This window comes from Pinus tabuliformis, chromosome 6 (genome assembly GCF_031772625.1).
Source record: "Pinus tabuliformis cultivar Carrire ecotype Pingquan chromosome 6, CPIR1, whole genome shotgun sequence".
Classification (NCBI taxonomy): domain Eukaryota; kingdom Viridiplantae; phylum Streptophyta; class Pinopsida; order Pinales; family Pinaceae; genus Pinus; species Pinus tabuliformis.
In genome coordinates, this window is record NC_142292.1 from 1,024,555,900 (window position 1) to 1,024,582,834 (window position 26,935).

Consider the following 26,935-nt stretch of genomic DNA (forward strand, 5'->3'; position numbering starts at 1 on the left):
TATCAAACATCCATTAAGTAAGGATTGGGCCTTGAGAACACAATAGGATATCACAAAGTCATTAGTGTTGCATATTCTAATTTCAGGTCCATAGTTACTAGATAGAATCTAATTTCTATGCATACAGATAATATACTAAATAGATATTAGTTTGGACAGATTATAATTTATAATTCCTTGTTACATATATTATATCTAAAAATGAAAAAATGTGGAAATCAAGGAAAAACAAAAATGTTTTATGGAAAGTGTTCAAAGAACTTTTTCCTTGTACTTTTCTTCTATATTTATATCTGTACCTATTATATGTTTTCTAAAAATGTAAAAAAGTGTGGTTTTTAATCATAGTATATAAAAAAATTACAATGTCAACTATTTGAAATATTTGAAAAATGTGGACCTACATACTATTGGTGGGCATATAGTTTTTAGTTTCTTACTATTATATGTTTTCTAAAAAATTAAAAAAGTGTGGTTTTTAATTATAGTATATAAAAAATTACAATGTCAACTATTTGAAATATTTGAAAAATGTGGACCTACACACTATTGGTGGGCCTATAGGTTTTAGTTTCTTAAACGAAAAATATGAACAAACATATGGGGTGGCTATGGGATCCCCCCTTTTCCCCACTATTGGAAATTTGTACATGGTATAATTTGAAACCAAAGCCTTAGACTCTTCCCCCTTCAAACCTAAACTTTGGAAAATATTTTTCGATGAAACCTTTATTATATGGTTGCATGGGAGAGAGAAATTAGAAATTTTCAAGGAACAATTGAATAATCAATCAGAATTTATTATATTTACAATGAAAGTTGAGGTGGATGGTAGCCTTCCCTTTTTTAACATTCTCATTATAATAAATCAAGATGGTTCCATGTCCCACCAAGTCTACAATAAAAGTTGAGGTGGATAGTAGCCTTCCCTTTCTTAAAATTCTCATTATAAGAAATCAAGATGGTTCCATGTCCCACCAAGTCTACCAGAAAAAGACTCACTCTATTTATTACCTCAATTCTAGCTCCCACCATCATCCAGCCCAAAAACTTTTCATTCTTAACACTTTAGCAACTAGAGCTATCAGAATTTCTGATAAGAAACATCTTGAAATGTAAAAGACCCATCTTATGGAGGTTTTCAAAAAGAATGGATATAAGGGACACTAAGGCATTAAGGAATTCCAAAATGCCAATAAAGGGTCTCAATAAAAAGAGAACATGGACAACATTGACAACAAATCCACCTCCCCTACATCCACAGAATCATAAGCAAGATTTTCCACATTCTAAAAAGGAAAAACATTATGACCACCTTTAAGCCAATAATCACCATTCGAGGTTGCCTTAAATATGTCAAAGATTCCATTAATCCTACTAGTAAAAAAGGTGTTTATTTAATTCACTGTTCATGTGGGCACACTGTAGAGAAAAGAATTTAGGAACATTCAGCAATCATAAAGCATAAGCGTTCTAAATATTCTAAGTTAGCTAAACGTTCCAATAAGACTAAACACCATATTTGCATTAAAAATACTATCATCCTTTCCAAAATTGATCATTATCACCATAGAAAAATCAGGAAAGGCATCGAAATTGGAAATCTCCCTAATAATCTGAATAGAGATGAAGGTTCGAAAATTAGTGAGAATTGGATTCACACATTAACCTCTAGGTTTGTCTATAAATAACATCCTCCTTATCCTATTTATATTAACTTCTTAATAATTATTTATAATTTTTTTCGTCTAGGAAAAAGATGGCTCGAGTGATGAAATCTAAGGTTTTTCTACTTTTCATTTCATCTCATGGCGTTGTCACTAGGTACCTGGACTATGTTTCTCCTAATCCATTGTATGAATGGATTCGAGAAGGGACAAGGGCACATCCCATGACTGTAGATGAAGTCTATTTGATGTTGATGTCTTTAGGGAAATTCATGTTATCAAAAGCCCTTGGGTGATTGTTCATCAAGGGAATGTGTGGGAATTCTTTTAGTCAGTATCAAATTTTTTCCTCAATAATTTTTCTTTGTTGCTCACACTCTCAGAATTTTTATATGGCCTTCATTATTGATGCATGGAGGTTTCATGTTTTTAACGGGAACTTTTATTTTTGGTGTACTCGTAAGCCTTTGTGCCTTTCTTTATCTTCCCACCTATATGTGAGGTCATTCATTCTACTAAGTTGGGGATGGCTCTATCTCTCAATCCTTCCTTGGTGGCCTCCAGTATGGTGGCCCTCAAAAAATGGCCCAATTTTAGACTCATTAGTCTCAGTCGGTAATCAATAGGGTGTCCTCTTTCCATATTTTCATTAATAGTCTCAGTGGGAAATCTAAACTTTTATGGGTCAACTACTCCTATTATTTATTCTCTATAAAACAGTCCATTGAAACAATTTGGGGTATATCATCCTGTTATCAGTGCCTTCAATTTAATGGGAAGGTTCTAATAGATTCTTCCACGCTACAAGACTATAACATGTCTAATAGTTTAACCTGATTATTCTAAACACAAGACTCCATGGATGATATGATCCTGGTACAAAATCAACTAATGGGTTTCTTGTCTCTTTTAAGGATGTTACACAAAGAAAGGTTAATGCCCCTACAGAACAATCTCATAATATTTCAGGCCCATTTATAGTTGAACAAATGGAAAAATTTCCTTCTATTGAAGTAAAACTTCCTAAGGTTAATTCGTTTTTCTTTGTTTTACAAGAAAAAGAAATCATTTATAGATTTAATGGATTTTATCCCAAACCTAAAGCACTCATTCAATGGATTTTCTATACCTAGATCTTGAACGTTAAGTTTTTTTATCCTCAAAAGGTTTTTTCATATTACAGTTTGAATCACAAAAGGAATTTTTTTTACTATGCTTTAAATGCATGGCCCTGGTTTTGGGGTAGAGCCAGGATTTTTGTTATACCTTGGTTCCCTGAGTTTGATGCTCTATGGTGGTCTGTATTGTGTCGGTTTGGGTGAGACTCCCAAATATTCCCCCTTTTTTTGGCACAATAAAATTTCTTGAGGATATAGGCAACACACTGAACAAATTCAAAAAATTGGACATAGAAAGAACATAAAATAATATCTTCAAATATGTTATAATATGTGTGCATATTGATCCTAGTAAAGGACTTCCTAATCATATAAATATGAAACAAAAAATAAATTGTCAGTCACAAGTTTTAGACTATGGAAACATGGAATTTAGGTTTTGAATATGTTTTCAGACAAATCATTTACAGCATACATGCCCCTAGGCAAGGAGAATCCCAAGAATAAGAAGATACAATCAAATAGATCAAAACGATGGAAATTCATAGACAAATACCCTTCTGAGCATGCAGAAGATGACAAAAAGGAATGTCACCTAAAAAAATAAGAAGCTAATGAAATAGACCTACATGGAGTTGTCCAAGATGGAGGCAGTTCAATACAGTTGGCCCTCAGCATTATACAACAGGCAGAGAAGGAACCCAAAAACTCTATGACACTGGATGGATTTGGGGCTCTAAAATAGCACATGTCTTAGAAAGTTTAAATGTTGACAAAGATGTCCCTCATCTGGGAAAATAATTGGCTTTGGTACTTATTGAACCAAATCCCGATGGATGGAAAAAAAGTGCATAAGTGGAAAAGAAAAAGAGAAAATATTTGCACAAGTCAGACATAATATTTTCTTGTCCTTACTATGTTATATATTTTTAGTTTTTTATTTGAGGCATATTGTATTTTATGAACCTACATGTCACTTTTCATCTTTCTCTTTGTATCCCTTCATGTCCTTGTCTGGTTTTCATATGTATACACACTATGTGTGTCTACAAAATGTAATTTTCATTTTCATTAATAGAAATTACAAAAAAAATCTGAAAAATAAATAAATAATAATAATAATAAGAAAAAATTAAATAAATGAATAAAAATATACCTACATGTCACTTTTCATCTTTCTCTTTGTATCCCTTCATGTCCTTGTTTGGTTTTCATATGTATACACACTATGTGTGTCTACAAAATGTAATTTTTATTTTTATTAATAGAAATTACAAAAAAAAAACTGGAAAAAATAAATAATATATATATATATATATTATAGGTTTTTTTATATTATTTAATATATTATATTCCTTATTATCATATTATATATTAAATTACTATAGATTATATTATATTTTATATATTATATTCTTTAATATAATATTATACTACTCCTCGGGTCTCAATGATCAAGCTACCATCGCGGTGAAGCAGTCACATGCCAACACTACAAGAGGACTTAAAGGGAATGGATGTGTGGCGGCCATTCTTTGAACTCACCATAGGCCACATTCATTGCATCTAGACAACGGAGGTTCACGTGAGGAAAGGGAATTTATACATTGAACAAGACATGAATTTTGTCATTATTGTGCAGCCCAACATTCATTCCCTCAGCTTCTCTGATATGTGAGTGGATGGTCGTTGGGGGTCTGGAGAGGCAGTGAGACTCAAGTGGTTTTAGGTCAAAGGCAGAGATAACACAGTGTTTTCTATAACATAGTGTTGTCATTGTGATCAACACCCTCCAAAAATTTTCTCACACTCAAATTTCGGAGCCTACTAAGGATCTTACGATATTTTTTCTTATGGTTACTCCATGGTTTTTTGATGCTTTATAAATAATTTAAGTCTTTTTCCTAGTTTTAAATAGTCAAGTCACTTTCACACACATGCTCAGTCTCCGATGGGTTCATGAGAACACTTCCGTTATGAAATCTTGGATAGGCATAACACCGTCCATCAAGATAGTGCCAATGTGATGTTCAACTCCTATCAACAGTTAGTGTGCACTTTTATTGATAGTCCCCCTCACTTTGTTATGTTTTTACTTCTATTTTGCTAAGTTTTCTCAACTATCATCTTTTATACATTTTTGCTTTCACAAGTGTCGATTTCATATTCGTGGATGTCATTTTGAATTGATTCTACTTTGATAAGTGGAATTTTCATGTTACCTTCTCTCTGCAATGTGTCAATTTTAAGGTCATTCACATTTTGCAAGTGTCATATTCATGTTTTCCTCCTGTCGTAGGTGTCGTTTTTTTTGTTTTCACTCCTGCATGAGTCACACCCTTAACTATTATCGAAGTTAGTTCTGGCACACTCTTATACATCAAATGGTATTACATATCATTAGAATATGTGTTAGACACATTCATACAGCTCAAAGCAACTTTTGGTCATAGTCGTCACTTCTATTGTAGTTTGTGTTTTAAGCATTGTAACGTGTCATTTCAACTGTCACACTTAGAAATAGGTGTCGCTTCTTGTTTTTTTAAGGTGTGACTATTGTTCATGAGTCTTATGCATTCAACTAGGCTCTTGTATTGATGGAATTTATGTGTTTGGTCCATGTTTGTGTCGTGTTAGGATGCATTTCTTTCTCCTACTCTGTTGATCTCATACTTAGCCATTATGAGAGATTTTCTTAGTCCTTCAGCCGAACGCAAGTTCTAAAGGCTTTAGTCCTTTTAATAGGTGATAAGAGAAACTTATTCATGAGCCTCATTAACGTATATTTTTTCCCATACTTGTGCACTAAGCCTTTTCTAAGGCCTCCTTCATAGTGCATTAGTACATCCTAAGGATAAGTCACCTAGCCTTGTGCTCCCTCCCTTAGTGAAAAGTGCATTCCAGATGAAAAAGTGTGCATTGTTGGAGAGAATTGTGCCCTCCCAAGCCTGAGCACATTTTGAAACAATAAAGCACACTTCAAAATAATGAATCACACTTAAAACACTCAATGAAAAAACACACTTTAGAAGAACAAGGACCTTCTCTCCTCTAAAAATTGCACTTTGGACAAGCAAGGACCTTCTTTCCTTCAAAAGTGCACTCTGATAACCTGAGCACACTTCAAAACAATAAGCACACTTTAGTATTATGAGCACACTCCTTTGACTTGAAGAATTTCACCCTCCTTTGGTGCATGGTGTAGACACGAAGCTTGCAGCTTGAGCACACTCCTTCAGCACAAAGAATTGCGCCCTATTTTGAGTGCATGAACATACCCTGAAGGATTAATTTTTTCTCCTTCATCTCTTCCGCATGCACCCTTACGCCCTCCTTATCCTCATGAGTGCATGAGCACAACTTCAAGACTTGGAGGTCTGAAGCCTCACTCCTTCATCTCATCGGAGTGTGCCCTTGCGCCCTCTTATTCTCTTTTAGCGCATGAATGCACCTTGAAGGCATGAAGGCCCAAAGCCTCACTCCTTCCTCTCTTCAAAGTGTTCCCTTGCACCCTCTTATTCTCTTTTAGCACATGATCACACCTTGAAAACCTAAAGGCTTAAAGCCTCACTCCATCATCTCTTTAGAGTGTGCCCTTGTGCCTTCTTAGTCTCTTTGAGTGCATGAGTGCATCTTGAAATCCTAAAGCCTCACTCCTTCATCTCTTCGGTGTCTGCCCCTACGCCTTTGGTCATGTTCTCTCTGTCTTTCTTGAATGCACAAGTTCACCTTGAAGGCCTCTTGTGAGCTTTGATGAGCTTGAATGCACCCTCCTAATCAAGCCGTGTTCTTTTAACCCCTTCACAGACCTATAATGAGCATATAATTCCATGAGCTAGGTAGTGATAGAATAGATGTTTTTAAGAATGATATTTACTCATCAAGAATTATTTTCATTAGTAGGAGTACCTTCCTAGAATGATAAGGTGATAATCAAGAGCATATAGCAAGGAGAACTCATAAAGAAACACCTGCGAAGGAGAAGAATATGAATGAATAATCATGAAGACATGAAGCATAGGACGGACCAAGACAAAACGAAGACATTCCATGATGACTCAGAGGATTCTGATATTGATCAAAGACCCTTTGGAAGGTGAAAATGAGAAAAGAAGAGGATATTTCATGGATATGAAGCAATAGATCAGATCTATCATCAAGAATTCAAAATGAAGAAGCAAGGAAGACAACTTGGCATTGCCACTTCATCATGAAGTCCATGCCTTCATTGTCAAGTTGTAATTTGTACAAGTGTCATCGTAATGGTCAATATGTGTCCATGTGTCATGCTACATCATCATGTGGAATGTAATGTTGTATTCTCAAGAAAAGGACAAAATGTAATGTGTGTAAGTCCAAGTGACATATGTGGAATATGAAGAATCACTTAGTCATATATGGAAAAAAAGTCTTTAGGAGAAGTCCAAAAGTCAATAGAAGTTCAAAAATTGTTTAAAAGTCCAAAGGACACATTAGAAGTCCAAGAGTCGTGAGGGTAATTCAAGAGTCATGGGGATATGAAAGGTCATTCTCCTCATTATAAAGGGAACCTCATAATTCAAGAAAATGGCTTTTGGAAGCTTAAGCTTTGGAAAGCTAGTCATGTCTTCTCTACTTGGCATAGGAGATAAAACTATTCTTAAGAGAAGAAATAAGTGACTTAATGTTCCTCTATTGTAACTAGTGTCTCATTATTGTAATTATGTAATTGGATATTTCACCTTATAATTGAAGCTCGATGAGCCAACACATTTTCATGCATGTATTGTAGATCTCTTATGAGTATTCTATGGATGTTTACTATATATGTTTCATTCACATGTACTAAGGAAATTGCACTATTTCGGTGGCCTCAGTTCTTATCTTTTTGAAGGTGTGTTGTATGTAGTTTAATGATCGTTGTGTCTAAGTGAAATATTTCACTAGATAAATAACGAACCTTTCTTTGCTTCCATATCTCTCTTAGGTTAGTACTATTACTTCCTTCTAGAGGCTCACTTTTTTCCTCCCTCTCATGAAGGTCTGCTTTTACACATTGCAATCGATGTTTCATAATGTCAACTTACTTGTTTATTCCAGGTTTATGTATAAAATCTCCTATGTTATCCATTAAAACCAAGACAAACCTTGTGGTTATGTTAGATGGGTTAATACTCTGAATGGGGCTCCTACTGCAAACGGTGTGAGGTCTAATTGGGACTTCACATCAGGGAGACCCCCTATATGTTGGCAGTATCTAGCGCTATCAACCGTTCTGGCACTAGAAGGAGGGCCAGATGAAAGGATGTTCCCTTTGACTCTGTTTTGAATCTCTTATCATAAATGGCTCTTTCCCAAATCATAATCTTGGAGTGTTTTTCTAACCTACCTCCAGGTAAACTTTCAATCTCCGTGAAAATTTTTCATGCCTTGTCTCAATTCAGGTTTGATGGTGAGGGTAGTAATTTTTTATCCGAACACATAAATGATTTTTTTTGGTTTTATGAATATATTGAAGTCTATGATGAAGATATTATGTTTATTTTGTTCACCCTCACTCTTAAAGGTTGTGTTAAGAAATGGTGTCATACCTTTCCATATTCTTTCATTCATTCTCTTCATCAATTTTTTAAGAAGATTCATCAATGTTTTGATAGGTATGATTACCGAGACATTTATAAAAGAATTAATCAACTTAGAATGGATCCTAATGAATTAATTAGGGATTTTTCTAATAGATTCCTTCACTTGGGTTATGAGTTTCTTGAAGAAGATATGAATTTGTATTTCTTCGAACAATAGTTTGAACATTTGGTTTGAATCTCATCAAATTATTTTGAATCCAAACCCCCACATGTTCTTGTTTTCCCAAGTTTTGTAAACTGTGAGCCACATCCCATCTCAGAGGAGGGACCTATTATTCATTTTGTTCCTTTTCCTCCTCCTTTTCGAGTACCAATTTGGGTGCCTCCTTGTGATAATGTGGAAGTTTGGAAATATGCAAATCAAATTCCTAATCCATCTTCTCGAATCTCAACCATCATCTATTTCCCACAATCTTGATCTGAATGAGGATAATTTGGAATGTTTCATGAAGCCTATGGTGAATACGTGTTAGGCCCCTATACTACTAGTGTAACCCCTTATTTTTATTAGTACAACCCCCTTATTATATTGATGTACCCATGTAGTGCCCATATTGTTACTATTGTGCCCCATAGAAGCCCACTATTGTTATTATTGTGCCCTTACATTATTATTGTTATGTCGGCTTCGATTATATTAGGACCCCTTAGACTCCTATATATAGAAAGGAGGTCTTTTCATTTTTATCATCCAAGAATTGTTTATTTTTGTAATGTAAAGGAGGTTGCCCCTCGAAGAGGCTAAATTCTAAGGCATTCATCTATCTTTTCTATCTTTCTGTGAGTTGGTTTCATAACATTTGGTATCAAAGCTTTGGATTCTAGGGTTTTGCTGCTCCAAATAGGTCATCGTGGAATTTTCGCTATAAAACATTTTCTACGACGTTTCAAAAGCGAAAACAAAAACCCATTTGAGACGAAATCACATTAAACCTTGTGTCCAAATTTCAGAGCTTTTCGTGCTACATTTGCGGAGATATGATTTGAGGAAGTTGGTCTTTTTGCAGACTCCCGAATTACATTCCACATAGGTGACCTGGGGAAAATAGTCATAAATGTCTCTCTGGGCATCGGATTGAAATTTTGTAAGAAGGTATAGAAAGAGGATGGACTGTAGTTTCTTGTATATATTTTTCAGAGCCAAAGGTTGAAACAGTAACACGTGGCACTTCATACAAGTTCGCTCTTCTGGAAAGGTCTATAATCAGGTCATCTTGGGAGATTGTGCATAACTCTTCCTTGGAGAATCCAATTTGGATCAGACTGGTGGCATTGGAAAGAGGACACTGAGGGCTACTACGAGTCGCAATTTCAGAACTAGAAGAACCAAAATTACAGAGTTATAGTCATTTCAAAATCGAGCTCCTAAAATCAAGAAAAGGTGATATGAGGAAGTTTGATGGCAAGGATCCGGTAAATTGGATACTTCAGTTGGAGCAATATTTTGATCAACGTGGTGTACCACTATTACAAAAGGTATGTACTGCATCTTCACATTTAGAACCAGATCAATTTTTATGGTATAAAGGGATTTTTTCTCCTAAACAACTTGTTACGTGGTCAATTCTCACGGAGGAAATGATAGCACATTATGAGGATACAAAGAGCAACACCACAACAATTGGAAAGAATAAAAGGGCTTTGTGACATAATGGAAAGTAAAATTATGGCAACAAGGAAGTCTACCCCTCACAACTATAAAGATGGAAGTGTTGTTTCTCCTAGCCTTCCACAACCTACAAGGGTTACACCACAACAATTGGAAGAAAAAAGAGAAAAAGGGCTTTGTTGCAATTGTGGTAGAAAATGCACTAAAGGTCATAAGTGTGCTGAGAAGAAATTATTTTACATAGAGTATGAAGAGGAGGAATAAAAGGATCAAGAAACATCAAAAGAAGAGGATATACGCCAGGACCCAACCCCGGAGAAAGAAGAAATGAAACAGACCATATCTTGTAAAGCATTGGCAAGAATTACCACTCCGAAAACTATCAAGATAGAAGGACATATCAAGAAGAAAAATTCCGATCAAATACCCTGCCCAGAGTTGTTCAGATGGACAAGATCTTAGTATCAAGATAAAACATACAATAAATATCGAGATAGATCTCGATCTATTCCATTTACACCGAACCATTTTAATGGTTATGGCCCGTTCGTTACAACTCGAATAACGTGGGATCTACCGAACCAATCTGCAAAACTGTGTTAGTTGAAAACTAAAATCTAATAGGGAAAAACAATAATTATCGCCCATGAGTGAATAGACAAAGGATCGATACGAAAGAAGAAAGATTCTTCTTTCACGTTCAAAAGAACGGAGGGAAGATGGGATCGTGATATTTCTCCGGGAGAAATACAAAATACTTCATATTTATCACATATTTGATAATAAGCCATACAACTTGTTCGAGAGTTGAGAGTTAGTCATCGATCTTGCTTTGATCCCCTATCAGAGGTCACCGACGACCCACATAAGAACAAACGTTAGCTCATTTTTTATTCTTGGAAGAAATGACTGTAGATAGATAAATTGGTTTTTCCGGGGCGGACGTAGCCAAGTGGACCAAGGCAGTGGATTGTGAATCCACCACGCGCGGGTTCAATTCCCGTCGTTCGCCTCATAAAAGAAGATAAAAAACGGACTGGATCCGAATCCGATTTGTTGTCATTTTCATATTCATATTTCGGTGAAAATATTTCTCTCTATGTAATAGAAATGGACACCCGAGCCTTCTTTCTTCGTGGGAAACATGAGCCCTTTATCGGACTTGAACCGATGACTTACGCCTTACCATGGCGTTACTCTACCGCTGAGTTAAAAGGGCCCCCTCATCATATATGAATGAGTGAGTCTACTATGGTAGATGGACAACAAATTGGATATGGATGATCCATCTATCTTTATAGATATCAAGTTGAGAACATATATTATAGTAGCTCGTAGGGTAAGGATCGCTATACTGGAAACTCCGGGCTGAGCTGATACGAAACGGATGGAGAAAAGTTATGCCTGAGAGCATTTGCTGAAATATGTTCGTATTGCTAGAAGAGCCAAAGGCTCAACGGGTCAGGTCCTATTGCAATTACTTGAAATGCGTTTGGATAATATTCTTTTTCGATTGGGTATGGCTCCCACCATTCCCGGAGCTAGACAATTAGTGAATCATGGACATATCCGGTCAATGACCATATGGTAGATATACCAAGTTACCCTTGCAAACCTCAAGATGTGATTACTATAAGAGATCAACAAAGATTGAGAGCTAAGAATATGGAGCCATTCCAGTTTATGGCTCTTTTTCTTCCTGGAAGAGGAAGATCTTTCTAAAATGAATTAGAAAGAATTCAATTAGAAGATTAGAGGAGTTGAGCAAAAAAATTCCTTGATAAAGAGAAAGAACAACCTAGAATTTCTAAAACTAGAATGGATAGAATCCTTTCTTCTCTCTCGAAAATAGAAGAGAGAGAATTAAGGAATTCCGGAATTTGGATACAAATGTGGAAGGAAAGAAGTGACGGAATATCCGTCAATGGGATTGTGGTGTGTATAGTTTAGTGATACAGGTGGGTTTTATTTGTTACATTATCAACTTAAATAGTTAAAGGATATTTGGATGGATCTCTGATCCATCCAAAGCTCTATCTATCTATAACTAAAGGGCCCGATACAACCATCAAAGTCAGAACAGTGAGCTGCGCAATAACTTCTAGATCCATTTGGTTTTCTTTCACCCTCCATCGACTGAATGTATGAATAAAATGTTGTCGGGATCAATCACTTTTCTTCTATTTTGTCTTCTTCATACTCCTACCCATTGGTGTAGTTTCGATCAGGAACCTATGGCCTTGAGCAACTGATATCTTTACAATAATACATAAAATAGATAGAGAACCCTAAATAGATAGAGAACCCTTCAATATCTCGATAATAAAATTTGATACTGGAGAGAAATAAATGGACTAATCCATGTAACGCATTTAATCAAACTGATTGGGGAGGGAATGAAGATATGGTAGATCTTAAATTTTTGATAGCTTTTTTTCTTGCTTTTACAGCAGGTATTCTAGCTATCAAATTAGGTCAAGCACTGTATGACTGCTGATTTTTTCTGCTTTTCTTGGCCTGGCCATCGGCCAGGCCAAGAAAAGCAGAAAAAATCAGTCATACAGAACTATTTTTAACGCAATGAACAATACGATTGACTGGATTGTTCTTTATCCAACTGAATAATCGCAATATTCATTATATTGCCGATACAATCTGTACATACTATGATATACACCTTTACTCCACCATTCATTTTGTTACACATGAACTCTTCCATCTTGGAGAGATGGCTGAGCGGACCAAAGCGGTGGATTGCTAATCCGTAGTACGAATCATCCGTACCGAGGGTTTGAATCCCTCTCTCTCTGTTCGTCCACTATTGATCCTGAAAATGAATAACCCCGAATCTTTCTACGGAATGGAACGGAAAAGGCCCATTAACCTAGAGACTTCCTATTTTGACCTTTTTTTTCATTGCATAGCACAAAATGATAAAGTTATCATTTTGACTGAGCATTTGAACTCAGTATTTTTTTTTTTTCCCGTAGTGCAGTAAAGTATTACTGTTTATGGAATAGTAATAGCTCCACTCTTTAGTAGAAAAATGATATTTTTTCATCAAAAATTATATCTGACTTAGTCCATAAATTGCAAAGGTATCGTTCATGAACGAATGGAAGGATTAGAATATCTCGTTTCTTTCCTCTTTTTTTATCAATATAAATGGGACCAATCCCTACATTGTGTATTGGTACATACAAACGATAAAATATCTTTGTCTCTCCCTGCTATTATGTATGAACAAAATTGTTTCAAACCTGTTCCATCATTAGCAATGTCCAAGTGAATAGATGTTCACTTTCGAGATGATCCGGGTCTAGCTCGATAACATGATCTCTTCCAATCCAATGTGAGAAAGTTACATAGTGTCTACTTTTTCCGATAAAGGGGTGTTTGCATGGGTTTGCCTTGGTATCGCATTCATACCGTCGTATTGAATGATCTTGGACGGTTAATTTCTGTACATATAATGCATACAGCTCTAGTTGCTGGTTGGGCTGGTTCAATGACTCTGTACGAATTAGCAGTTTTTGATCCATCTGATCCTGTTCTTGATCCAATGTGGAGACAAGGTATGTTCGTTATACCTTTTATGACTCATTTGGGAATAAAGGATTCATGGAATGGATGGAACATCACCAGAGAAACTGTAATTAATCCCGGTATTTGGAGTTATGAAGGTGTGGCCGGGGCACATATCATGTTTTCTGGCCTGTGCTTTTTGGCAGCTATCTGGCATTGGGTATATTGGGATCTGGACATATTCTGTGATGAACGTACGGGAAAACGTTGTTTATATTTGCCAAAAGTATTTGGAATTCATTTATTCCTCTCAGGAGTAGCTTGTTTCGGATTTGGAGCATTTCATGTAATGGGTTTGTATGGTCCTGGGATATGGGTGTCTGATCCTTATGGACTAACTGGAAAAATACAACCAATGGATCCAGCATGGGGAGCTGAAGGTTTTGATCCTTTTGTTCCAGGAGGAATAGCTTCTCATCATATAGCAGTGGGTATTTTGGGTATATTAGCAGGTCTATTCCATCTCAGTTTTCATCCTCCCCAACGTTTATACGTAGGATTACGCATGGGGAATATTGAAACGGTCCTATCCAGCAGTATTGTTGCTGTGTTTTTTGCAGCTTTCATTGTTGCTGGGACCATGTGGTATGGCTCCGCAACTACTCCGGTCGAATTATTCGGTCCCACTCGTTACCAGTGGGATCAGGGATACTTCCAACAAGAAATAGATCGATGGGTTCGTGTCAGTCTGGCCGAAAATTTAAGCCTATCAGAAGCTTGGTCCAAAATTCCCGAGAAACTCACTTTTTATGATTACATTGGTAATAATCCAGCTAAGGGGGGGTTATTCAGAGCATGTGCAATGGACAATGGAGATGGAATAGCTATTGGTTGGTTAGGACACCCTATCTTCAAAGATAAGGAGGGAAATGAGCTTTTTGTACGTCGTATGCCTACCTTTTTCGAAACATTTCCAGTAGTTCTGGTGGACAAAGAAGGAATTGTGAAAGCCGATGTTCCTTTTAGGAGGGCAAAATCAAAGTATAGTGTTGAACAAGTAGGTGTAACTGTTGAGTTCTATGGTGGTGGACTTGACAGGGTCAGTTTTGGTGATCCTGCTATAGTTAAAAAATATGCTAGACGTGCTCAATTAGGTGAAATTTTTGAATTAGATCGTGCTACTCTAAAATCTGATGGTGTTTTTTGTAGTAGTCCAAGGGGTTGGTTTACTTTTGGACATGCTACATTTGATCTCCTTTTCTTTTCTGGACACATTTGGCATGGTGCTAGGACCTTATTCAGAGATTTTTTTGCTGGTATCGACTCGGATCTGGATGCTCGAATAGAATTTGGAGCATTCCAAAATCTGGGAGATCCAACTACTAAAAGACAAGTGGTATGATATTGCTCCTATCTCTTCTCTAATAAATATTAGTACGAAAGCTATCTCCATAATTGTAAATTATGATCAAATCAAATCTATGGAAGCATTGGTTTATACATTCCTGTTGGTATAGACCCTAGGGATAATCTTTTTCGCTATTTTCTTCCGAGAACCACCCAAACTTCCGACTAAAGGGGGAAAATAATTTTCCTTCTCCAAATCGTCATTCTTTTTCTCCCATCAAAGAAAGAATGATCTTCCCTATAGGGAAGGTCATTCTTTCAATTAGTCCTTGTGATCCTCAAAAGGATCCCTAAGTTGTTTAGAGGGTTGCCCAAAGGCGGTGTATAGTGCATAACCAGTAAAGCTTACAAGTAAACAAGATATGGAGATGGTGACTAAGGTTGCAGTTTCCATTATTAGGTGATCCCAATATCATGGTATGTTTACCATATAATAACAAAGTTAACAGATCTCAACCAATACAATAGTTTCTATGGCAACACAGACCATTGATGATACTTCCAAAACCACGCCAAAAGAAACCCTTGTAGGAACGACCTTAAAACCGCTTAATTCAGAATATGGTAAAGTAGCTCCTGGATGGGGAACTACTCCTCTTATGGGTTTTGCAATGGCTCTATTTGCAGTATTCCTATCTATTATCTTGGAGATTTATAATTCTTCCATTTTATTGGATGGGATTCCGGTTAGTTGGGGCTGAGGTGTTCAAGAAGTGAAAGATCACATCAAGCATCAAGAAATGAATCCGACCATATCTTGTAAAGGATTGGAAGAAATTACCACTCCTCAAACTCTAAAGATAGTAGGACATATCAAGAAGAAAAAGGTTCAAGCAGTGAAAGATCACATCGAGCATCAACAACAAGTTATCTAACTTTAAAAGGATAATGCCACTTTGGTGCAAAATCGAATGAAGCAACAGGTAGATCAACATCATAGTGAAAAATGTTTTGATGTAGGTGATTGGATATTTTTACTGCTACATCTCAAGCAAGCTATTTATGAGAAGGAAATGTTGGCAATACTACATGCACTTAAAAAATGGAGACCTTAACAAATGGGAAGACATTTCAAGGTAAAAATGGATCATGATAGTCTTAAATACTTTTTAGAACAACTATTATCTTTAGAAGAACAGAAAAAATGTGTCACAAATATGTTGGGTTATGACTTTGACATCATCTATAGAAAATGGAAGCAAACTTTTGTTGCAGACTCTCAAGAAAGGATGAGGATGTGGAAGCATTGTTTTGTGCTATTTCTATTATCCAACCAGATTGGATAAACAAAGAAAGGGATGAATGGAAGAAGGACGAAGAAGTATGGCCACTTATTCAAAAGTTGCAAAAGATCCCAATTCAAACAATATTGCCAGAATTGAAGAGGAAGGAAAAATCATATTGGAGCCTAGAGCAGTCACAGAAACAAGAACCCAATAGCTATGGAATCGATCAATTTCAGAGTATCTCATCAAGTGGAAGAACTTACCCGCTAAAGATTCCAAATGGGAGGACAAGAATTTTATACACAAGCATCAAGAAATACTCAAGCGTTGAGGACAACTCTTTTTGAAGGAGAGGGGCATGTTAGGCCCCTATACTACTAGCGTAACCCCTTATTGTTATTAGTACAGCCCCCTTATTATATTGATGTACCCATGTAGTGCCCATATTGTTACTATTGTGCCCCATAGAAGCCCACTATTATTATTATTGTGCCCTTACATTATTATTGTTATGTTGGCTCTGATTATATTATGACCCCTTAGACTCCTATATATAGAAAGGAGGTCTTTTCATTTGTATCATCCAAGAATTTTTCATTTGTGTAATGTAAAGGAGGTTTCCCCCTCGAAGACGCTGAATTCTAAGGCGTTCATCTATCTTTTCTATCTTTTTGTGAGTTGGTTTCATAAAATACGAGTCCCACCATTCCACCAAATGGTATTAACACTCATAAATCTAGTCTTGAATCTGATTTTGATTATTTTCCTCCTCTATAATCTCCCTCTTAGGATCCCTTTCCCCTTGAATGCTTGATCATTCTCTTCCAAATCCAAGTATGGATCAGGAGAAAGATAGGCATATTTCGTAGGTAGAGGAGAAACAAGGTGAGGATTATTTTAATCTTTCTTTTCTTTGTCAAAATCCTCCATGTCAAGATAGTGTTCTCTAATCCTTGATTGATTTTGAATCTAGCGATCTCGGCGATGTATCAAATGAAATTTATTTTCCTAATAGATATAAAGACTTGGGAAACCATTCATTTTGATAATGATGATTCTAGTGATGTACATGGTGATGAATGTCCAAGTGCACCTACTGATCTTTTAGTTTCTCAAGAAGGTTTTGGTTTGGAAGATTTAGACCTCAAATATGATTCGGTCCAAGAAGATGTTTTTATGGAAATTTCCTCTTCACCTCAATATCCCTTGTATTCTATTGTTTTTAATGCACTAACCTGTGAAGAAGATACTCCATGATCTTCATGTTCATCATCTAATGAGTTGGATTTTTAATTGCCACAAGGTAGTGAGGTCATCCCTGATGAATAATAAGGTGAATAGCTTATTAAATATCTATTCCCTTTCTTATCGTTTCCAATGTTGCTTGAAGAAAAACATTCTATCCAGGTTACTCCTGAGATTTTCCTGATTTATCCATCTAGATGTGCAATTAGAAGAATATTTTGACTTGGGTAATTTGTTTGTTGAAGATGTAAATTTTGACCATATCGGTGATGTAGATGGATTCCATTTGTATAATAGTAATCTTGTTGAAATTACTAATGGTAGCAGTCCATACACCATGCATGATCCGATCCAATCTTTGATATCTCATTCTGAAATCTTGGAAGTTCCAGGACTTATCAGGAATTCGAGACACTTCAACCTTCATTGATGGTTATGTCAACCTCTCATGACTCTGGTAAGATCCGTGAGCTAAGTCAGATCTAGATTTTCTCACATTATTCTTCTCTTTGCATGGTTTCATAGATGTAAATCCCTTCTTGAAAGATGTTTGTTATTTTGAATATGACTCCTTCAACATTCAATATATTGTCTCCAGTCAAATTGAAGATTATGTTTCAATTGATTTATCTTCATGCAAATCTCTTATATCAAACTTTGGTTTGGAATTAACACCTTTCATGGATGAGCGAAGTTGTGAAGGTTATCACTCTAAAAATTATCTTTGGCCAAAGGATTCATACCTGTTACATCATTTTGAAAGTAATCATCTACTAATCCTTCTTGTGAATATTTTGATAATTATTATTTTCTTCATGGTACCAGATACCCTCTTTAATGTCAATAAATGTTGGTGTTATTTGTTGAATTGAGTTCAAACCTATTTATCTTTATCCTCCACCTTAATCGATTTATCTAATCATGACAATTGTTATTCAATGTACCATGTTCCCACTAATATATCTCATGATATTTTTTTTGAAATGATATATCCTAGATATCATTTTTGGGATTCAACTGCGTTAAGTAAGTCATTCAAACGTATGACCATTTCCATGAGAGGTAGTCGTAACTGACTAATTTCTCATGATTTTTGAATAGTTCACTTAGCACTCATTGCATCGGGTGATGCTCACAGGGGTGAAGAAGTGGGATTGAAACTGGTGAAATGTGGAGAACGAATCACATAGCATCAATCATCACTTCCGGGGCTTGCACCCGGTAACCAGGACTTCCCAGGAGGTCACCCATCCCAGAACTCCGCTGGCTCAAGCGCGCTTAACTGTGGAGTTTTTCCCCACAATCAAGCCCACTTAGCTTGCTACCCCATTTGCAAAACCTTAGCAAGTATTGTGCCTCATGAACCATTCAAGTAGAGATCCCTTGACTCTTTTTGAATTTAAGTATGGGGGATTTACGCAGTGCATTATATTAGATATCATTTTTGGGATTCAACTGCGTTAAGTAAGTCATTCAAACGTATGACCATTTCCATGAGAGGTAGTCGTAACTAACTAATTTCTCATGATTTTTGAATAGTTCACTTAGCACTCATTGCATCGGGTGATGCTCACAGGGGTGAAGAAGTGGGATTGAAACTAGTGAAATGTGGAGAACGAATCACATAGCATCAATCATCACTTCCGGGGCTTGCACCCGGTAACCAGGACTTCCCAGGAGGTCACCCATCCCAGAACTCCGCTGGCTCAAGCGCGCTTAACTGTGGAGTTTTTCCCCACAATCAAGCCCACTTAGCTTGCTACCCCATTTGCAAAACCTTAGCAAGTATTGTGCCTCATGAACCATTCAAGTAGAGATCCCTTGACTCTTTTTGAATTTAAGTATGGGGGATTTACGCAGTGCATTATATTAGATATCATTTTTGGGATTCAACTGCGTTAAGTAAGTCATTCAAACGTATGACCATTTCCATGAGAGGTAGTCGTAACTGACTACCTCTACTTGAATGGTTCATGAGGCACAATACTTGCTAAGGTTTTGCAAATGGGGTAGCAAGCTAAGTGGGCTTGATTGTGGGGAAAAACTCCACAGTTAAGCGCGCTTGAGCCAGCGGAGTTCTGGGATGGGTGACCTCCTGGGAAGACCTGGTTACCGGGTGCAAGCCCCGGAAGTGATGATTGATGCTATGTGATTCGTTCTCCACATTTCACCAGTTTCAATCCCACTTCTTCACCCCTGTGAGCATCACCCGATGCAATGAGTGCTAAGTGAACTATTCAAAAATCATGAGAAATTAGTCAGTTACGACTACCTCTCATGGAAATGGTCATACGTTTGAATGACTTACTTAACGCAGTTGAATCCCAAAAATGATATCTAATATAATGCACTGCGTAAATCCCCCATACTTAAATTCAAAAAGAGTCAAGGGATCTCTACTTGAATGGTTCATGAGGCACAATACTTGCTAAGGTTTTGCAAATGGGGTAGCAAGCTAAGTGGGCTTGATTGTGGGGAAAAACTCCACAGTTAAGCGCGCTTGAGCCAGCGGAGTTCTGGGATGGGTGACCTCCTGGGAAGTCCTGGTTACCGGGTGCAAGCCCCGGAAGTGATGATTGATGCTATGTGATTCGTTCTCCACATTTCACCAGTTTCAATCCCACTTCTTCACCCCTGTGGGCATCACCCGATGCAATGAGTGCTAAGTGAACTATTCAAAAATCATGAGAAATTAGTCAGTTACGACTACCTCTCATGGAAATGGTCATACGTTTGAATGACTTACTTAACGCAGTTGAATCCCAAAAATGATATCTAATATAATGCACTGCGTAAATCCCCCATACTTAAATGATATATCCTTATGATTTATCATTTCAATATGTAGATACTTGTCAAACAGTTGAGGCACTTCAACCTTTGTTGATGGTTATGTCAGGTCCATACTATTTTCACAAGGTTTCTGAATATGACTAGATTTGTTTTCCCTCATAAGGTTCTCATCTGGATTCAACATCATTAACTGAAAATTATTTCTCTCAAGCATTTCAAGATCATCAAGAGGAATGTTTTGAATTTTATGATCCAATTTATCATCAATTGGAAGCATCTTACTTAGCAAGCCAATTTTCTAAAGGATGCTTTTGATCTCTATTGGTGTTTGCTAAAGAAGATAATACGAGTGTAGGTATGTTCACAAGGAGCCATCAAGGTTTTTCTACTTATGATTTTCATCGAAAAGGTAAGGTGAAAAGTTGGGTAAAGTCAGGTGATATGACACATCTTTCTTCCTTTAAGAAATGTCTTCAAAGTTTTGTGCAAGATTTTCAAGCTTCTATCTTTTCTGTTACACATTATTATATATATCAATTGTAATTGATCTTATCATGGTGTTTGTAGGTCGGGAACAATAGCGGTGGCTTCATTGGAAATATTATTACATTTAGCCCTAACCTTCTAGCTAATTCAGTTAGCAGTAGGCTTTGTTGTATTTAGTTTCCCTTGAATTGAATCCACCCTCTACCCTACCCTCCATCAAGTCTTTGCATTTGTTTTTTTTCTTATTGTATATTTTGCACATATTTTTTATGTCCTGCCTCCATTTTCATTGTTATTTTGGTTTTTCTTCATTGCTTTGTCATGTATATCACATTTTTTCATTTTGTTTAGTAAGTCTTTACATGAACGATTCTCTTGTTTGGCTCAACACATAATGTGGAAAAACTTGAAAAGGTCAGTTGTGATGACAAACAATGCTTGGCTAATCGATTACCTCTTTTCTTTCTTTGTTTTACATATCTTTAAATTCAATCATGTCTGAAAGGAAAATATGATCCATTCAAATTGAAAGCCTTTGGTCGAACTATAAAGCTCATATATATTATAGGATCCTCATTCCTCAACTGGGCTTTGTAAGTAAATAGTGTATTTTTCTTGCTGATCAAGTCAAGTAGAGAAAGGATAAGGGGAAAATCTAAAGCAATCAAACCAATATCAAAGGTTACATAAATACTTCTCTGAAGGGGAAACCTCCTCTATCTCAACAATTTGGGACCCCTCTTCCACTCGTAAAATAAATAAGTGCCAAAGCACAGTCCTATTAAATAAATAAATAAAGGGTGAAAGAATAGAAAGGATTCCTTTGTAGGGAGGTGAAGCAAGTGACTTCACCTAGGTAGTTTCCAGGCTCACTGGCAAAGAAGAAATGCGTGTGCTCCTATAGTGACTCTGTCGGGGTATTGTCTAGGCCTGCTAGTAGTAGAGCAACACCAGAGATGAAATTTATACTATAAACATCTTAAACTCGTCGCACATATTACCCTTTCCCTAGATCGAAGCAATTGTGATATCTGTTTAATTGTGTAAAGGAATGGAGGGAACTATATCTCTAATCAGGTTAAGTAGGGAAGCCAAGGTAATCTGCAAGATGAATCAATACTTACTAGAAGACTTAGACCATGCACTTAGAGAATTAAACCTAAACAAATAAGTTGGAGTTCTACTAGTGTGTCGCCAAGTGTTGCCGCTGCGATGAACACCCACCAAGATTTGGCTCACACTTGAATTATGGAGCCTACTAAGGATCTTATGGTTTGTTTTCTTATGTTTATTCCATGTTTGTTTGATGATTTATAAAGCATTTAAGTCTTTTTTATAGTTTAAACTATCAAGTCACTTGCACACACATGCTCAGTCTCCCATGGGTTCATGAGAACACTTCCTTTATGCAAGCTTAGACAGGCATAACACCATCCATCAAGATAGTTCATGTGTAATGTTCAACTCATTTTGATAGTCGATGCACACTTTTATTGGCATTCCCCCCCACTTGGTTGTGTTTGTACTTCTATTCTGGTGAGTTTTCTCGATTGTCATCTTTTGCGCATTTTCTCTTTCACAAGTGTCTCTTTCATATTTGTGGCTACCGTTTTGACTTTATTTTACTTTAATAAGTGAAATTTTTATGTTATCTTCATTCTCGCATGTGTCCCTTTTAAGGTCTTTCACATTTTCCAAGTGTCATCTTCATGTTTTCCTCCTGTCGTAGGTGTTGGTTTTGTTGTTTTCACTCCTGCGTGAGTCACACCCATGCATATTATCAAAGTTGGTTATGGTGCACTCTTCTCCATCTAATGCCCTTAAATATCATTATAATATGTGCTAGACACATTCCTACATCTAAGAGCACCTTTTTATCACAGTCTTCATGTCTGTTGTAGCTTATGCTCTAAGTGTTGTAATGTGTTGTTTCAATTGTCGTACTTAGAAATAGGTGTCACTTTGTTGTTGTTTTAAGGTGTGATTGTTGTTCAAGAGTCATGTGCATTTCTTTGGCTTGTATTGAGGGAATTTATGTGTGCGTTCCATGTTTGAGTCGTGTTAGGATGCATTTCTTTCTCCTACTCTGTTGGTATCATACTTAGCCATTGTGAGAGCTCTTTTTGGTCCTTCATTCCAGTGCAAGTTCTAAAGGCATTAATCCTATTAGTAGGTGACAACTGCAACTTATTCATGAGCCTCATTGACGTATATTTCCTCCCATACTTGTGCACTAAGTATTTTCTAAGGTCTCCTCCCTCTCATAGTGCATTAGTACTTCCTAAGGATAAGTCACCTAGCCTTATGCTACCTCCCTTAGTGAAAAGTGCATTCCAAATGAACAAGTAGCCATTGTTGGAGAGAATTGTGCCATCCCAATCCTAAGTGAATTTTGAAAAAAGGAAATTCACTTAAAAGCAACAAAGTTCACTTCAAATGCTCAGTGAAAAAGTGCACTTCAAAAGAACAAGGACCTTCTCTCCTCTAAAATGTGCACTCTGGACAAACGAAGACCTTCTTTCCTTCAAAATCGAACTTTGAGAACCTGAGCACACTTCAAAAAAATGAGTGCATTGTGGGACTATGAGAAAACTCCTTCATCTCAAATAAAGCTTCCCTCCTTGATTGCATTGCATAGTCATGAAGCCTAAAGCTTGAGGGCACTTCTTCGGCACGAAGAACTATGCCCTATTTGAGCGCATGAGGGCACCCTAAAGGCTTGAGTATTTCTCCTTCATCTCTTTGGCATGTGACCTTGTGCCCTCCTTGTCCTCATGAGTGCAGGAGCACACCTCGAAGGCCTGAAGTCCTAAAACATCACTGCTTCATCTCTTCAGAGTGCAATCTTGTGCCCTCTTATTCTCTTTTAATGCATGAGCACACCTTGAAGGCCCGAAGCCTCACTCCTTCATCTCTTCAGAATGTTCCCTTCTTCCCTCTTATTCTCTTTTAGCACATTAATGCACCTTGAAGGCTTGAAGGCCTGAAGCCTCACTCCTTGTTCTCTTCAAAGTGAACCCTTGCACCTTCTTAGTCTCTTTGAGCACACCTTGATGGCGTCAAGCCTCACTACTTCGTCTCTTCAGAGTGTACACTGTTGGCATTATGATGCATGTGTTGTACTTGATGGCAACCAACTCGTAGAAGATCAACTCACTTATATATATTCAGATGAATATACGGAAAAGATATCAGATGTGACAGAACACATAGGATGCAGGATAGCACAAAGGAATCAGATGATGAGTAACTCATATGTTGTTGTGCTTCAGGAGTATCTAGTATGAAAATGTATGAAACGTGGTACCTGGAGGAGAGAAGATTGTAGGCCGGCGCCTATGTACTAGTATCTTAGCTAGTACAAGAGCTAAGGGGGTGGTAGCTCCCTTCCAGTAGTAGTTGAAAAATTTGGAGGATTGTAGCAGGTAGCAGCCTGCGTACTAGTAAATGGATCGGCTATTACAAGAACTATGGGGGTTGTAGCTCCCTTCCAGGAGAGACTGGAGAACAAGAGAGGGTTGTAGCTCTCTGCAGGTAGTAGCCTACGTACTGGTAAAGGATTGCACTAGTACAGAACTTTTGTAAAAGGATTTTCTTATTAAGAAGAAGATTGAGATGACTAGCAGCAGGTGGTTTTCTCCCACATTGGGTTTCCACCTTATATCATGGTGTTCATGTGTGTGGCTTATGTGTGATGATCTGTTCTATTTTACTGCACCTGTTTGCTGTTAATATGGTTGATAATGTTCTAATGCACTCATTGAAGATCAGTTAACTAAATCATAAGTTTACTGAATATACGTGGGTATTCTTAACTGAAGCAGCATATATGAATCCGTGTATGGAAATGAAAAATTTTTATTGACTTGATAATTCTGATTCACCCCCCCCCCCCCCTCTCAGTATTATTTCCAACAATTGGTATCAGAGCAGGTCCTTTTGTAGAAGCTTGATCGCTTGAAGGAGATCCGTGGAACAATGGGAAAGAAGCTTAAGAAGAAAGTGCCTAAGCAGAAGAAGACATCTCAGAAGAACTATGACAGTGGGAGAATCGATTGGGGATTATGTGGAAGAAGCACTTTAGATTCAGAATCATTTCAGAATGAAGATGAACTATCAGGTATGAATTTGTTATCCTCTAATTTTCCAGCTATCTATCCATTTAGAAAAGATGAAAAAGATAGCGAAACAACTGAATTTGCTTTTATGGGTGAGCAAGAAAGATATCAAATAGAGGCAGAATTTAAAAGGCTTACAGACAAAATTATAGATCAACAAGATCTATTGAACAAAAGGGAATGTGTCTTCAAAGAAGAAGCTGCCAAACTAAAAGCTCAACTAGAGGAAGGAAACAAGGTAAGGAAGTTATTCAAGGACAAATATCAAAATTTGCAGGATGAAGTAACATCACTAAGAGATGAAGTCAATGAAAGAAGCACAACCATCAAGAAACTCAGAGATAGATCCAGTTACTATGAAAGTCTTGAAGCCATGATCCGCTCGCTAAAAGAAGATCTTGAAGAATCAAAGAAGCAGAATAAAGAACTACTCCAAGCTCATGAAAATGAAGTTCTTGAACTAAGACGTTAGTTGGAAGAAGAAAGAAATGTTGAAGAAAACGTGAAGAAGCAGTATCTTGAAAAGGAAGAGCAACATCAAGTTGAGGTAAATATTCTAAAAGATAAATTAGAAGAAAAGGATAAACTGTTACGATTTCAAGATAGCACTAAAGTCTTGGATGATATTCTTAATAGTCAAAGGTCTCCTGAATCTAGTTTTCATGAATCTATTGAAGGTGAATCTAGTTCACAAAGTAAGACAAGGGACTCGACTGCAAAATCTGAAATGCTCAATAAGGAGATGAAAGGTCAATCTCATCATCAACCAAGGAAAGAAATTCTTGAAAGAAAATCTTTTACTCCTCCTATGAATAATGTTGAATGTTATGTATGTCATAATCTTGGACATGTTGCAGCCAGATGTAGAAGAAGAAGGTTTCAAGACCATCATGCAGAAAGATCATCACATTCAAGGTACTTTAATGGATATTGCTTTGCTTGCAATATGTTTGGTCACAGAGCTGTTGATTGCTATAGAAGAAATATGAGACATGTAAGATGTTACACATGTAACAAGCTTGGACATATAGCTAAGGAATGCAGGAACAAAGTATGGGCACCATACCAAAAGGAGAAAACATCATCATCACACTTGAAGATGTGGAAGAAGAAAGAAGTACAGTCAAAAAGAGGCAGCACAGCACAACATACAGACATAACAGAATCAGAGGGAGCTGGAAGTGTAAAACTTCAATGTCCTAAATCTCATACGCAAGTTTCTTAAAGAGAAGTCACGTATATACGTGAGTTGGTTATGGCATAGTCGCGTATATGATTGTTTGAGGAAAGGCAGTAGGGACAGGTTCAGGAAAAGGATCAGTTACGATTCGGTTTATTATTTGCGCTATTTGATAATGGTTACAATTTGCTGATGATGTGTGGAAATGACTTGATGGTTAGAAGTGTTTTGTTTCTAACTTGATAATGATGATGTCTTGATACTTCTTGCTGATATGCATGATCAGATCTGACAGTAAACAAGATGGCACGGGTTTAGGGGGAGCATATGCTTTTAATGCATTGTTGGCATTATGGTTAATAGTCCTTGTTGATGATGCTTATATGGATAAATGATTCATCTTGCTATGATATGGTTATGAGTTGTTCAGATGATTCTTGGGGTTACATAGTTTATATTTAGATCAGATTTGTGGTTGATCCTCTAATGGTGCTTACATGGTGATCTTCATAAGGATAAGGAGAAGTACATAGCTTGAATTCACATCTTATTTACTTGATGATGAGTAACTCATATGTTGTTGTCGTCATATGCATAAAGATCATATATTACAGTTATGATGCCAGATTCCTATTGTTCTTGGCACATATATGGATGAGGATTGTCGGCTGGATACATGGATGATTATTCAAAGTTGCATTGTTGGAGACATGATGATGATGAGTTCTTACCTATATGATGATAGGTTGTTTCGTACATATGTTGATTGATGCAGATATTCCCAATTGATGATTCTTGGTCCATGCAAATCTGGATGGCTATGGTGTTTCTCACATATGATAGAATGATTCCTTATATACAAAATTCTGTTCAAAAGGATGAGTTGATACGAACATACCTTGATGATTCATGCACTAATACAAGTTGTTGGTCTAGT

At 36.8% G+C, this 26,935-nt stretch overlaps 1 non-coding gene across 1 annotated transcript; it reads right to left on the reverse strand.

Moving 5' to 3' along the window:
• Positions 1–11,165: 11,165 nt before the first annotated feature.
• Positions 11,166–11,237, reverse strand: TRNAT-GGU (transfer RNA threonine (anticodon GGU)). Its single transcript has one exon. It is a non-coding gene; the product is annotated as a tRNA-Thr (tRNA).
• Positions 11,238–26,935: the final 15,698 nt, after the last annotated feature.